This window comes from Corvus kubaryi, unplaced genomic scaffold, assembly GCF_017639235.1.
Source record: "Corvus kubaryi isolate FWS band 111438036 unplaced genomic scaffold, C.kubaryi_AGA036_p1.0 137, whole genome shotgun sequence".
Lineage (NCBI taxonomy): Eukaryota > Metazoa > Chordata > Aves > Passeriformes > Corvidae > Corvus > Corvus kubaryi.
In genome coordinates, this window is record NW_024580671.1 from 23,814,308 (window position 1) to 23,831,064 (window position 16,757).

Genomic DNA, 16,757 nt, shown 5'->3' on the forward strand with positions numbered 1-16,757 from the left:
TAAGCTTCATTAATGTTAATTCCCCTGCTGATGCTTCCTTTCCAGCTTTTAATTATGAGATTGTAGTACAATGATCAGCTCCTTAGCTGGTACATTTCTGGGAACTTCATTTTTTTTGTTCTTCACTCTTGGCTTCTTTAATGTTGTTTTTATCCTATATTTACATGTTTTCAGAGTATGCTATTCTGCTTCAAATTAGATTTGAAAAGCATTTGACACCCTCTTCTCCCATGTAACAGCAAGAGGATGAGGGGAAAAGGCCTCAAGCTGCAGCAGGAGAGTTTTAGATTGGATACGAGGAAAAATTTATTCACCAAAACGGTGGTCAGGCATTGGAACAGGCTTCCCAGGGAAGTGGTTGAGTCACCAACCCTGGAGGTGTTTAAAAGGGATGTAGATGTGGCACTTAGGGACATGGTTTAGTGGTGGACTTGGCAGTGCTGGGTTAATGGTTGGGCTTGATCTTAAAGAAGACCATCCCATCTGCTAGATAGCAATGGGAGCAGGCAGACCTCACAGTGCATCCCATCACAGCTGCCCAAATCCATGCTGATTTATGCAGGGGTTGTGGAACTGGTGTGGTCAGGTTTTGGTGCTGTGTTTCTATAGTCCATACGGGTTCCTACGGAACGGATCAGTGCAATGCTATCTGTGCCTTGCTGGCACTGTGCTGTAGGGGCTGTTTGCTCACATGGGTGAGCATATGCTCAGGAGTAAGGAGCTAATGTGAAATGGCAATGTTAGCTGAGGATATCAACTCATCGAAGTGTAGATTCTAGAGATAAGAAGGAAATATTAAATCCTTCTCCTTGGGATTACTTTTGAAGACTCTGGAAGTTTATTCCACTCTCAGGTTGGCAGAAAAGGACCTGGCAGCTGTGGAGGCTGAGTCGAAAAAGAGTCAGCAGGGTGCTTTGCGACAAAGGCATCCAACTACATTCTGGGCTGTATTAACAGAACTGTAGCCAACAGGATCAAAGAAAATATTAATTCTTTGTCTCTGGCACTCATGAGGTTGTGTTGGGAGCAATGTGTCCAGTTTTAGACAAGATAGTCACAGTTGATAAACTGTGACTTATCTGGCTCAGGGCCACTAAGCCTGTTGGGGGGCTGGGCAGCATGATATATGAGGAGAGGCTGTGGGAGCTGGGTTTGTTCAGCCTGGAGAAAAAAAAGCTTAGTGGGGCATCAATTTGCCATCTTCACATTTCTCGTAGCATGATTTAGGATGCCCAAGATGCAGTTCTGTGGGTATCAGAGCTGTCTACATTTGCAGATGCTGCATTCTTGTATTTAATCACACAGTGGTCACTTGTAGGAACTGAAACACATGACAGTCACACTTTAGGTTTGAGTCAAAACTGAGGGGGAAAGAACAACCATTACGTGAGCAAACTGTGTGTAGGATATTGCCACTGGGCAGAGTCCCACTATGCCAGAGACAAGAAGCAGTGATTTTTTTTTGTTCACTATCTTGTCCAGCAATTTCAGGACAAGTCAGTTAATATTTGTGTCCAGAGATTCTGTACATCATTCATCTTCTATTCCTATTCTCAAGCTGGACTGACTGATTTGATGCTGTGCTGAGTGGAGGCACTTGGGATGAAGTGGTAGAACTTCCTATTGTGCAGTTGTCCTTCCCTCACCCATTCTTGAGAAGGTTTTCCACTTAGAAGGGCTGAATAACCATGGCATAGCCAGGAGCAGAAACCCAGACAGAGGACAGACAGCTGGTGAATCCCATATAAATCTGCCCAGCTGAGGCAGAGCACATGCTGGCACAGCTAACCCTGCTCCTGGTTGCAGTGATGGCTCCCACAGAGCTGACTGAAGCATCTCTGCATGTCACTTGTGGGGTTTACTCACTGCGGTGACCGGCTTGGATGGGTCTGTGCCCATTGTGAACACCAGTCAAACCACTGGTTCATAGAAGGATTGAATAAAAACTCTTGAAAAACATAAGCAAATGTTAAACAATAGCCACTGAGTACTAACAGATGTGACAGGCCATTCAAGTGTTCTTGAGGCCTTGCCTCGGCATGCAGCAGCTTTTGTACTAGCATATGGCTAAACACAATCCAGCATTTTTATTTTCTGTATCATGGGAATGTGTTACACACTCTGAAGAGGTCAGGATAAATGCTTATGTGCAAATGTGTTATAAATTTTAACCTGCTAAGAAGATCTCAATCTTGAAATTGTGCTACAATGCGTTTTGGAACATTTCAGCTACATTCTGTTCACAATAAGCTTCAGTAGAATGATTGGATGTTGCATTAATGGTCCTGTACTTACTGAACATATGCCTTGAGCTTATAGGTGGGTACTTTTATTCATGTGGACATATTTTAGAAAGCAGAAGACCAAAGGCATCATCTCAGGAGGTAGCCTTAGGCAGTCTGCTGCAGTATACTGCCTGCTGGGACAATGCTTTTTGGGAAATAGTAATTTCACAGGCACAGCGGGAAGTTTTCCTTTCAGTAAAATCCTTTGTGCCTGTGTAGGCTGCAAGCAAATTCAGGGAGTAACACTCTCGGACATGTAGACTTCAACATGTAGACTACAGAGAAGATGCTGAGAATGCAAGGAGGAGTAGTTTGGCTGTTCTGGGCCACAGATCTCTCTGGCAGAGGTGAAGAGATTACTGGAATTCAGAGCTGTTCTGATACTTGTTTTTGTTGATGACATGTCATCCGACACAGGGCTGCAAAATGGAACCAGCTCAAAGTACAAGCCACCATATTCCTAATTTCTTTACTGTCTGACAGTGCCCTGCATTCGCTGAGCTTGAGTAAATCTGAATTGTAAGATCAAGGTAGCACTTTTTTGGTAGAAAATAATAAGAGGAGAACATAAATACTTAAGCTCACTATTCAAAATTCAGATCAAATGGAGTAATTCAATAGGTTAATGAAACATCTCTCTGAAAACACTATTATAGAACACCCAAGAAAACATCAATATCAATATCACTTAAGTTTATTTTATCAATGCCAGAAACCTTTTCATAATGCCCTTATGTAAGGATTTCCTGGTTTATTGCTTGTACTTTAAACAAACACCTGCAATTAAAGCATGCAATTGCTAGCTTCAAAATCCCTTAATTTTACTTTTTTAATAAGTAGAGCACTTAAAGTGCCTTATGTAAGGAACAGACAAGAAGCCAGTTGTTCACCTTGCTCCCAGGCAGCTCATTTCCGGGCAGATTATCTTATGTGTTTTACGAAGTTTGACTGTAAGAAAATGTTTGCACTTCAACAGGGCAGATACGTCACTGCTATTAACACCATTTCTGGAAAAAGGAACGGCACTATACAGTTTCATGCTAAGCTGCTTTTTCTTTCTTTCTCCTGCAAATCTCTACTTTTTACCCTGGGCTGATACCAAGACTATGGGCTCAAATACCAGGCAGGTGTGGTAGGCTGGAGAAATCACTGCTGGCAATACTGCTTATCATTCAGATTAAAATGGTGCATGGACACATTTTCATAGAGAGCTTTTTGCATGTGATAAAAAGTCAGTGCTTGACATAATTGTATTAGACATTGGAAAGATGACATGGATTTTTTTCTTGATGCAAACATCAGTCATTGGCAGATTTAGTGTTCAAAAAGTAATTCTTGTCTCCCTTCTTACAGACTATCGGGCTGAGCAACTTCTAGTCACTTAGTGGCTGCACAACTCATCAAATGAGCAGGTTTGGGCTGGTAAATTCTGATGCTATTATATCGATTTTCTGAAAATGTATTAGTGTTATTAAAAAAGCCAGAAATGTCTATACAGTTGGAGACACTCCAGGAATTTTTAACAGTGCAATGGACATGCCCAAAAGCTAGCGGCTATCAAGCTAGCAAGGGGCAGATCAGGCAACTGGATACTATGTTGCATTGTTTGGGATTTCTGGGAAGTCCGTCCAAAGTCACCCATAACAGAGGCAGACTGCAACTCACTCATGTGGACCCTCACTCACCACATCACCAAATCTAGATAGTTTCAGATTTGGATGGCAGCAGACTTGTATATCTCCAAGACCTCACAGTAAACAGTCTCAGACCATATACTGAGGGGGAGGGTCAGAGGATACCCTCTGTGACCACAGCTGTGGAAAGAGACAATTCCTCACAGGCTGTTTCCCCCTCACAGTGTCTCAGATGACTCAAATACTTGCCAAAACCTGGAAACAGACAGATCCTTGCAGATACTACAGTTCTGTTGTTTGATGTGCTCTATAAGCTGCCCTAATCACCGATGTTATAGTTTTAGTTCCTTAAAGATTTTAAGATACAGCACATCTATAGAATTATTTTTGTTTCCTTGTTTGTATCTTGTTCTCTGATGCAAAAAACCCCAGGCTGAATCCACCATCAATTTTCTGTTTCACTGGACTCAAGCTACACTCTTAATTTTTGTGTATTTTTACTTCAGGTGTTTATTCCACCTACCAACAATTTCTTCATCCTAGCTAGGCTTTTCCAAGCTGATCTACCTTTGGGAAACTTGGGCTGTCCTAAGCGAATACCAGAACATGTCCTTTAATTTCATGTGTCACTTACACTCATATTCAGGCGTGACATGATTCAATACCCATCATTTCAGAGACTGACCTTGCCCATCAGAAAATGTATGAATAAAATGTGTTTTATTCTTGTTGCAAACAGACACAAAGCCCCTAGGGAAAGACTGGCTCCAGAAGCAGTGTGGCTGCTGCACACTGCGGCTGCATTCTGCACATGGGCTGAGCTGCCAGATGCACTCAATTGTCCTACCTGGAGCCATGGAATGCCAGTTGTGAAACTGCCCTCCCAGCACAATGGTAAAAATTCTGCTTATGCAAAACCAATATTTTCCAAAAAGGAGTTTAACTTTAGATTCCACAAAGCCTGCCTAGAAAGAGCTGTTTAATTTCCCTGGGGACGTTTGAGTCCCAGGATATCTATGAATGTACTTGTTCAGATAATTTAGAGCATGAGAATGTGACAGATGGTGTACAGACATGTGGAAACTCCTGAGTAAGTGCTTGCTTGGGCTGATGTGGGCAAGCAGGGACCAGTGGGGCCCCCAAACAGCCCAACCCAAAACTGCAGTATCGTGCCTCAGGGAGTCGTTCAGCATTTTGGAGGTAGCTCACCCAGGGCCAGCCGCACTGTCTGTGTGGTGACTGCCCAAATCCTTTACATCATCTCTGGCCCTTCAGCAGATCTGCTCTTATCTCTCTGTTTCACTTCATCTGCTCCTATCCCATGATGGGAATTCTCTGCTGCCTTCTGTCCCTGAAGCAATCCCGTGAGACTTAAAAAGAGATGTTCTATTAGCCTTCAGTCCTGGGTAATTTTCACCAGGTGTAATTACAGCCTGACTTCTCTCCATTCCCCCTGAAATTTTGCTTTGAAATTGTCTGACACTGCTTCCTATTAGAAAAGCCATTTTACTTCACTTGGGGTGACTGCACTTCAGAAATGAATAAAGTGATTTTTAAATGCGACCTGAAAATGCTTTCAGCTAAGGGTTACTCTGGGTTCTTTCTTTATTTTTTTCCAGAAAGAATGCAGTGGATTTGTCAGTCAACAAAGGAAATGGAAATTTAGGCATTGTATGTATACATCAGAGAGGAGTCTGATTCATGAAGGGAAAGGTGAAATAATTCCTTCTTCTTTGAAAGCTGACCTTTCCTCTGGCAAGGTAAATCCAATTACAGTAACTGCACTGATTTCATTGCAGTACCACTGGGAGCACTCTAAATCCATAAAATAAATTAGCATAAACACAAAGCACACATGACAGGTGTATGAGAAAATGTTCAAGGTTCTTTCTGTGCACTATTAATATGTTATTTATCAAAGCTGTGAGTGAAGGCTCGCAAGCGAGGGATGAGTGTTTTTAGCTACATATGACTTGTGATAGTTAAAGAACAAACATTGCTGCTTACTGCTAGGAGGGTGTTCTTTCTAGACAGCTTCTGTAAAAGAAGAATTTCTGCTCCCTGTCCATCATTGAGATTAATTCAGATCCTATTACATAAGCTTTTTGGAAACATATTTTCTCTATTTCTGTCACCTACACTTGTGATAGTTTTAGATTTCATGTTGCAATATAAAAATTTTAGTTTCTTTCAGAAACTGATTATAAAACTCTTGATAGAAAAGACTGTACAACACATGAAAAGATGTATAGTCACCTTGGTTGATAACAAATGGTAATAACAAAAAGTATGAAAAAAATCAGATAAATGCCCACATCTGCAAGTTACTTGCAAGACCAATGCTATGGTTATTTCTTAATAAGAAATTACATAAAAGGTGATTTTAGCTTTAAGCTGTTAAAAATGTATTTGTTGATTCTTAAGTCTAACTTCAATCAAGGCTTGAATTTTAATTGTTGCCACTGGGTGAATGCATAATTAATGCAATATGCAGGTAAGGTATTTTCTGATTAATTTCTCTTATAGTTCATTTAGGAAGTCTGTTATTAAACCTAGTTACCAGGATAACAGCTGAGATTGTTACAAATACTTACCATACTAAATCATACCAAATGACAGAATGACACATACTCAAGTTAACAAATTATAACATTTTATCTCTTTGAATGATGTTAATAATGGATTATGTGTGAATATTAACCAGAAAAACTGGACATTCAATGAGTCTGTTCAGGACTGGTTTAATCACATACAAAATATCATCTTTTGGATTAATTTATCAGAAGGAATAGAAACTGGTTCCTTTCTGAACTTTCCATTTCCACATCAGCTCATGATTGTGATCAATGTCTGTGTTGAAGTTAATAGAAACATTTCCATGTGAGCACCAAAGGCAGCTCCTGTCAACACTATTACGGCCTGTCTCCTGGAGAGAGGGGGAGAGGAGCAGCTGGCACAAGCTATTTAGAAATGCTAGCTGTGTACTGTGTGTAGAAATGCTGTTTCCTGTACTTATCACCTGCACAGAGCAGCGTTGGTCAGTCAGTGCTGCCGGGCAGAGCTGTTGGCTCCCAGCAGGCAACAAATGAATACTGAGCAGCACCTCTTAGCTCAATACAATTCAGACACCAGCAGATCCTCTGCTTGGTCTCTAGTGTAGCAACAGTAAGTGTCAGACTTACTGGCTAGAAAATCTTACTGCAAGATTCTTAATGAACAGGACAGTTTTAACAGTAAAGGAGTGCTGGTGCTGAGAGAAAGAACTGCATCCCACTTCAGAAAACTGAACCCTAAGAAAAGGGGAGAAAATCTGTCTACCTCAAAGTTCTTATCCATTGATCCAAAATTGCTAAGTACATTTTAATTGTTTATTTTTCTGGGAAATGTAAGAACTGAGCTGAATTCTTCACTTCATACCACCATGGAAAGGGAGTGGAACTCTTGTAACTGGTGAATACATCAGTGTACCTGCTTGTACTTATATTGCCCACCTTGAAAGGGTCAGAGGTGGAGAACTGTGGGTTTTTTAATGCGGCCTCAGATAGTGCTGGAATGGTTCCTGCAGGTGAGTCAGGTATGGAGTCCTGATTTGGGAGCCCCAAAGCAGCCTGGCCAGAGTCTGATATCTTGTAACCTGGCAGGCTTGTACAAGCCATTAGCTGAAGAAGTCTCAAGGATCTGGATGCAGAGTGTAGGTATGCTCAGCCCGTGTTGCTACCTTCGAATTAAAAAATGTGACACCCCTCAGAGAAGGAGAGGTTATGCTTGCCCAGATGAATTTGTGTATGGCAACTCAGCTGGCAACAGACACGTTCATAATAAAATCAAACAAGTTGCAATCTTAATATTCCAACAAAAGCCATTGGGGCTTCTACTCCCAAATCCTGTTCCCCAAAGCAGCATCTGCTATCCACAGTGTTTATCATTGTGTTGAAAGCAGGATAGTAAAGAGAGGTGATGCAAGGTGAATGAAAACTTATTTCACAGAAGAATGTTGCACCATGGCATTTGACCTTGACATTTAGTTTAGGCATAGCAAATAGAATTTCTTTATTTTACTTGTATAATCTCAGGTAAACATACAACTTTGTGTAGGCTGCTTGCCTGTACAAAATTGAAAAGCTGTTTTTGTTATGTTATCTCTGAGTTTTCATTTACTAATTTAATGTTTGTACCCGCTGTCCTCTCTCTTTCCATCTTATACATTCCTTTTCCTGTATGTGTGTTAGGTATTTTCATCCCAACATTTTTGCAGGAGACAGAAAAAACAGTACTTCAGAAAATATTTTACAACACTGTTTTTATTTTTTTTTCCTGACATGTGCTAAAGTAATGAGCTCTCAGAACTCTCTGGCTAACCTTAATAAATAAGTTATGAAAATAATTCAGATTATAAAAAAGGTCCTGTGCCTGAATAAAGCAGTCTATATTAAACTCCCCCTGAATTTCTGTGGTCTGGTATTGGTGGTTTGGTTATGCCCCTGAAGTAGAGGCTTCAGCTGACCAAGTTTGCTGTGATGGAGGACACTCAGCAGGAAGGTGGCATTTCAGTCACAGCCTTTCTGAGGATGAGAGCCAATTTGCTGCCTCTGCCTTGCTGAAGACAAGTGAACCCATCCTGACAGCCCAGCAGGATTCTTGCCGGGCAAGACAGCAGGAACAGCTCCTCGTCCAGTCCAAGTTATGGCAAGATAAATGGTCCAGGCTAATGTAGAGGAGAGTTGACTCCATTTCATTTGTAAAGCTTTTGCCTTTGAACTCTCTAAATAAAAGAAAAATATATAATATATCCACACAAGGGCAGATACATATTAACATTTCAGAAGGAGATTAAGGGAGTTATCAAGAGGAAGATATTTTAACAGAAACATTTGGAGGTAATGTGTCATTGGAATAACAGTTCAGCTAAATAATAGGCATTATTCTCCAGGAGTAAGAGATAATTAGACCAGCACATACATATTACCTAGAGCACATAGAAAGTTGATTAGCTGATTGCCAGCCTGCTAACAGAAACAATGTTATCTTATTCACACATTTGCTGCTTTATTAACATTCAGCAGGAAGAAAATGGAAATGATACCATAAAATCCTCAGTTTGCATTCAGGTGTACCAACTTCTATAAAGACTGTGTGTTTCAGACATCCATGCTAAACAGGTCTTGTCTGTGCTGCTTGGGAGACAAATGCTTTGGGGTTTTATTTCTGCTATAAATCTGCAGAGGAAACATCATTTAAGCTAGCTATTTGTGTAGTCATTTATTACTCTAACCTGATAGATTGCTCAGCATAATTATAGCTTATTTGGACACATTTGGTATTACTTATCACATGGTCTCTGGCTTCCTAAGCAGAAACAAATGAACATTTAAAATTTCAACATTACAATGAAGACATTAGTATTCCTGTCTCTAAGGAGTTTCCTAATGGAGTCAACTCCAGAAAATACAAGAAACTGGTGGGGGAAGCTAGGAAGTGGATTTGGGGTACTCTGGGGCAGGCAGTCTTGTATATGTGGCCATTCTATGGTAAAGCAAACCTTTCTCTTCAGTGAAAATGAGGGATTTATTTAACATTTAGCATGGAGCAAGAGTAAACACACACATAATTGCCACACAGAGGTAGTAAATAGACTGTAAATTTTAGTCTAATTTTACTTCACAGTAGCTGAGTGTTAGCACAGTCAACAGGCAAAGCTGAAGGTGACAATGGTGCATATATGCATAATTTTACCCTCTGGGGAGAATGCACCTTGCATGTGAGCTGGTAAATTCCACTGAGTTTGGCTCTCCAGAGCTGGTAAACAGTATTGGCACTTGCTGGCTCTCCCTGTTTTCCTCATTGCTGGTAGGGTTCTGCAGCCTCTTCTTGGCAGCTGTGGTGATCAGCTGCAGCTGGGCAGGTGCTTTGGTGAGGCAGAGCAAGGTGCTTCCCACCAATGCAGGATCCGTAGCTCTAGGAGTAAGATGTTGTGAGGATGGCCGAGGGAGAGAAGAGAGTACAACAGCAGCATCATCTCTGGCATTTTGGCTTCGAGTAGTGTGATTCTGGAGAAAATTGCCTGATGAACCTGCCAGTTGCACATTGGTGCATTTTGCAGAGTGAGTCTGTTGTGATTGCAGCTTCTCCAGAATAGAACAGCCCTGGAGGTTCTACCAGAGGTAAAAACCAGCCCCTGGTAGAGAAATAAGGCTCCAGACACAAGGCAAGTCTCATCTACATGCCTAGCAGGAGTGTTTGGTCCAGGACAGCATACTAAATGTCATCTGAATTTAAACCTCCAGACCACATATGCTGGAGCAGTGAGGAAATCAGCACCAACTGCTTCAATTTACTGATCTGCTCCTATGGTAACGTGCTACTGGTTAATGAAGAAGCAGGCAGTGAAACCTAGGCACAGTATCTGTAAGAATTGCCTTGAGAAGAACAGTTTTTATGTACAAAGAGATATATGGTAGAGAAACAGAGTGGAATGTCAGAGGAGGGCTCAGCAGGCAGGGATGTCACAGATTGTGGACTTTGGGTGAAGGGGAGGGAGGCAGAGACAAGTCAGTGGCTGGCCAAACAAAGAACAAGCACTGTCTACATGGCCTTTGGCTGTGTTTGACTTCCCAGAGGATGCCTGCTGCCTTTGGTAGCTCTGGGCCCTGACTCACCCATGTTCTGTTCCTCAACAGCTCTCTTGAGAAGGTCAGTAGGTCAAATGATCCCTCCTGTGTCCCCATGCCTTGTACAGCCAAGGCTGCAGACCCGTGGGCTCTCATTTCTCGCTGGGCAACTTTTTGGCCTGCAGAAGCAAGGAAGTGGGCAACCCTCCTGAACAGAGAGTGCATTTTAGTGACCAAAGAGGTGAGGCTGCTCAGTGCTCGCCCAGGAGCCCTGCAAGGAGGGGCAGCTGTAAGCCCAGGCAGGCCAGCAAAGCCAGCTGGGCAGGAGCAGTGCAAAGGCTGTGGGCTTGCTGGCTTCTTGGCTGGAGCAGCCATTGTGCTGCTGCCCTATGACAGCAGCTCCCAAGCACTGCTGCTGTCCAAACACTAGGAAATAACATGTGCTAAATTAGCAAGTTATCTCATCAGAAGTCTTCTGCCTTGATTTTGCACATGAAATCTGTCATCAAGTATCTTGCAATTTACTACTAGCCCAAACATGAACCATTTATAAAACCCCTAGTGGTTTACACCTCTTAATTCACTACACAACTCACAAAACTTAATTATACTACTTAAACCTGAAGAAATTGGATAAAATTTTATGGATTTTTGTTTCAATGCGTAGGGTAAAAATCAAAAATCCAGTTCCCATTTGTAGCGAAAATGACATCCCTGTTATAACATGTATTTGCCAAGGAAGCAGTACAACAGAAAATCCTAAAGTTTTAATTATAACTGTTTAAAGTCCAGGGCCAGAACCTCCAAAGGAGACATTTGGTCTGCTAGGAAAAAGAGGGGCCTGCCTGCACAGGACATTTCATTTGTCAGCCCACGTTTCCTCTAGTGTTACCCAGAAACTCAGTGTAACATAAACCTGCGTCTAGATGGTAAAAGGAAAATACGAAAAGAAATAGCCCTGGCTTTAGGTCTGAGTGTCTCTTTCCAAGACTTTACTCTTGGATCTGCCTGTGGTTCCCATTTTGTGGTTACTTTAGTATGAAACTGTTTAAACAAAGACTTATGGCAGGAGACCAGGCCTCCCCAGCAGTTGAGTAGAAACTGATGATTTAGAGCGAATTAGGCCAAGCCAGCAACTCTTACAAGTAAAGACAGGCTTGCAGAGAATGACTGCTGCTGTGGGACATCCTGACAAACCCGTGGTAAAAAGGGTTAAATAGACTTCTGAAAACATCTTGAATATAGAGGGAAAAGTACCTATCTGTATGTATACTGTGTTGCTGGCTGATGTTCTCTTTCCATAACAGGGAACTCCTTGATTTCACATGGTCACATGGAGGGTTTCCTAGGAAGCCTGGTGCCTCTCAGAAGCTCCTTTGACTCTTACGCCACTTTTGTTGTCATATGAAGCATCCCATGAAGAAACCTAGGATACCAGGTTTCTCAGGCTCTCAGCTTTGTTTTTTTGGACCATTTATTCTTTATAGCTAGTCTGAATCTAGATATATCCTCTTACAGTTTAAACTCTCTTTTAAACCCTCTTCTAGTTTAGAACCATTACTCCTTGTCATATTGCTACAGGCCCTATTAAAAGTCTGTCTCCATCTTCCTTATAATCCCCTTTAAGTATTGAAAGGCCACAAAAAGATCTCCCTGGAGCCTTCCCTTCTCCTGACTATTAATTTATTCTAGACATCTAGTCACTCCTTTATATTGTCCAAGCCTTTCCAATAACAGGATAAATCTCTCAATGTGAAGTCCACAGGACTGTGCATAGAGGACAAATAGTACAGAGTTTTCTTAGCCCCTATTGTGGCACATCCTTTTTCCAAGTTTGCATGGATGAACACATCCATCACTTTGCAAAAGAAGTTCCTGAACTGCTCTCAGAAACTCTTTTCCTCAGCAACAAAATGTACCCATCTGTCTCCTCTGCTGTACGCCTCAGGGTCTGGGCACAAGCTTGTTATTCCAGAGCAGGAACTGGTAAACTGCCATGGGGTTATTACCATGGTATAAAAGCTCTAAGAGCAAAAACTGCTATAATCTTCTAAGTGTGTAATTTTTCTTTACAGGCAGCCATCTGCAGTGGAGTGGGTTATGGGGTGGTTTTCTGTCTCATTTCATTCAAGATGTCAAATTTTGCTTGTGAATCTGCATTCCTCTTTCATGGATTTATTGTAGCCTTTGCTGTCCCTGGATGTGTTTGTGGAAAGCTAGACTGGTAACTGCTATGAGCCCTGTGATTATAAAGCAAAATTAGTTAAGCAAGAGTCAGTAAACTTCTTTGCTCTCGAGAGCAGCAGGAGGCCCAACAAATTCTTTCAGCTGAAGCTGGCACTGACACCAGGCAAATCCATTCTGTGAACAAACAGCAAATCAGTAAAGCCTCAAAAGACAGAAGCATCCAAAACCACTGAGGACAACAGGACTGGGAGGCCAGCATTTCCTTGAATCTGACCTGCAGAACCCTGAGATCCTCAATGATGTGGAAGTCATTCCTAATTATTTTTGCTTGTACGATGTTGTAAACCAGTTAAAAAATGCTAACAGCTTGGGGAATAGCAAAAGCTGAAGATTTGCTTCTTGTAAATAACGTACATAGAATGTTTTGCCATTAGTTACAGTCTGTTTACAGAGTGAAATATTAATCATTAGAAGCTAGAAAATATTGGAGAGTGTCTCAAAAATTATTGTTCTGTTAAAAACTTCCAACGTGCTCTGTGGCATGTATTTTAGCAGAATGATTTTAATGAGAAAAGATCTCGCATCTTAAAAGTGAAACATTCCTCGGTCAATATTCCACAATGATTCTGTCAGAATTTAAAAAAAAAGTTTTTTTCTAATAGGAGCAGAATTCAGAGAATTTTCCTGCAGAACCCAAACCCATCCTGACCTGGTTTTGCTGGCAGGTAGTGCCCTACCCATGGCATGTTCTCAGCTTTAGATTAGATAGTTTAGACACAGCTGGAGTAGCTTTGGGACAAATTGTTTTACTTTCTTGTGCTTCAGTGTCTGTAACCATAAGCTGGGGACAATGATGGTGAGCTCCTCTGGAGCTTCTTGAACCTTCTGACTGAAATGTTAAAGATGGGTTTTCACTATTCCTATTAATACTCTTCTGTGATTGTGATATAAAGGCGAGAATTTTCCCCTGTGCAGCGCCAGGTCAAGTGTGTTTGAGGCTGTCTTCAGTTCTCATTCGGTCAGCGGCTTTAGGAGCCTGGGCACATGCTCTCAGACTTAGCTTTTCATTAGTGCTCCTTTTGATGCAAGCCTGCGAGGGCAGTGACAAGCTTGCTTCAAGCGGAGATGCAATTCCCTCAGTGCAGTGTCTCTCACAGCCTGAGGGCTCTAACCCTGCTGTACTTCATCTGGCAGATAACCTGGTGGCTGGGACAAGTGACAGGAGCTTCATCTCTGCTTGCTTTCCTCTGGCCCAATGCTGGCTTTGGGAGCCAGCTCTGGAGATACAAAGGAGGTGCAAAGTGACTGTCAGCTATACTAACTGTGTCCCCAGCACAGAGATAAATTCTGCCCTGGGTTTTAGTGCCAAGCAGTCAGAGGAAGTACAGAAATGCAGAAAACAGCTCCCACGATCAGGGCCTGACTCACTGACAGTATCAACCCAGCAGGACCAGAGCATCCTCACCAGCAGGCTGAGCATCAGAAAATGCCAGTGGAGTCACAAAGACGTGTAATGTGGATGGGTTGGGCTTAATGCATGATAATGGGAAATGAAGGGAAAAGAAATTACTAAATATAGCTTATTTACAAGGTGAAGTACAGGAGATGAACATTTCTATGCAAGATGCAAATTTACATGTATATATAGAATTTGTAGTAGAGTTGATATATATAAATGTATGTTTGTGAATATGTACATTTACTCAGTATAGCTAAATGTTAGTAACATCAATAGTAAAATCATCATTGCATTAGAAAAGTCCCCACAGAAGCACTTCTCTAGCTGCTGTGAAACAGAAATGGCTGATCTCCTGCTGGGTTTACGCAGCCTAAATATAGCTCAAAAGATGTTTCTGACACACTTGTCACCCTTTTTGGTTGTCAAATGTACTCTGAGTAAGAGTACCCTGGAGAAAGGGGTTTCTGTGCTCTCAACACGCAGTCCTATTACTTGCGAAGTAAAAGGGAAAGCAGCCTTGAAGAATGTGAGTCATCAGATCCGTCAAGCTCAAACCACTAGGCAGCGGCACGGCAGATGGAGATGTAAATGCAACCCAGGCTGAAGAGACGTTAAAAAATGCGGCTTTGTCTCATCTTTCTTGTCTTTGGTCATTCAGTTTAAATAAGTCCTCTTTGGTGGGTAGGACACTAAAATTTTCCTTTCAGTTCAGCAAAGCAGTGTTTGCTATGTGCCTGCATCAGTTATCTACCCCTACATCAGCCAAGGGTAAGGTGCACTTCCTCTCTGCTTTTTTGGTCAAGGAAACACCATGTCAGGGTCACCATCCCGCCCTTAGCAACCAGTTACTGTGTTTACACTTGAGCTGGATGCCTGACATTGGCAGCCTCCAGCTTGTGAAAGCCTTGGTGCAAACCTGCTGGAACACAACTCGTAAAGATGAGTAAAGAGGGTGTTCTCTGAGTTTAGCTTGTCCCAGGGATGAGGAAAGATATGTGATTTCCTTTCGTTCTTTAAGTAGGTCCAGTCAAGTCTGATATTGATTTCTACAAGGGCAGCAACAGATCCTAAATCAATAGGAACTAGCAGTATCACAGAGAATGACAGTTTGTCCACAGGCACTTGAGTCCTGCTCTTGAATGATTAGGCAACATGTGAACCTCAGTGGGCAACTTCCCAGGAAACACCACCCTCATCAGATCAATAAGGGTACATGCCTGAGAATCCACCTCTGCATTTTCTGCATAATGAAATTCCTTTCAATTACTGAATTTTTCTGTTTTCAAAACACTACACAGAGTTCAGTTCCTCAGTTTTGAGACAATCTGCTTTGCCTGACACTGGTACTTACGTGTATTGGTGTATCACTTCAGCTACAGACCCGTACAGCTGACCTATGTAATTGTACCAAGTGGAGAGTGAGTGGGCAAGCCCAAGGATCCCCCCCCCCCCCCCATCTCTAACACTGTCAGCTGAGCTGCTGCAGCCAGCAAGAAATTCACCACACTGACTACTGACAATTGAAAGTACAGTGGCATAAGGGAGTTACATCACTTTAAAACTGGCCTCAGGGTCCTATTCTTTCACCTTGCTTTTATTAACAAGTTCATGATTGTCTCATGGCAATTTTCCATTTTTTTTTTCTAATTATTTATTGGTGTCTAACAAGTTCTGAACTATAATGGTTTTAACTCACCTAAAAAATTGCAGTGGGGCATTTGACTCATCTCCAGAATCTACATGCCATTGCTTTCAGGTGACTCTGAGTGACTGGCAGTAACCCATCAGGCTAGGCACAGACCTTGCCTGCAGTCCTGTCACAGGTGATGCTCCACTCCTGTACCTTGGGTGGAATGAGACCCAGGCTATGCAGGTGCAGATCTGTTATTTAAAATCATGCCAGTGCCTTTTCCCAGGGCTGGAAGGAGACAAGCCAGCAGGAGCCATTGCAGTCCTATCTCCCAGCAGCCCAGGACCCAGCTCCATGTCCCCCATCAACTGCATGCCACACTGCTCTGAGACCTCGGGGTGTTACAGCCAGGTCCTCTAGCTGTCCCCAACCCTCTGCCCTGTCTGCAGTACCTGTCCCATGCCTTGCTGCCATTATCGGGCTGCTCAGGCTAAAGAGGCCATGCAGCTGGGCACAACTGAAGTAATGTAAGGGGGAGTGGTGGCTTTACATTATGTAAATGACATGTCCCACATACTGCTTATCATAACATCCCCATTGTATGTAACTATGTGCAATGGACTGAACTTTGCTTGGATGGGCTGGTTGAGCCCTGCTATTGTTTCCCTGATAACCTGTGATTGATGTCTTAAACAGAGCATTTTTGTGCCAGATAAGGTAAAAGGCTGTTAAGAAGCATATCCTGCAGAGGTGGGGTAATGCTTTTCATCATACCAATTTCCTCTCCCCCAGTAAGGCTGACAGTGTAAAACTCCCTCCCAGGGGAGGTGTTGGGCATTCACACATAGGTCTGAAGGTATTCCTCCCTAAGGAGGCAGAACTGACACGGTTAGAAGCAGGGCCAAAGAAGCAGTCATGTCATTAGAAGGGGCCACAAACCATCAAAAGACCCCC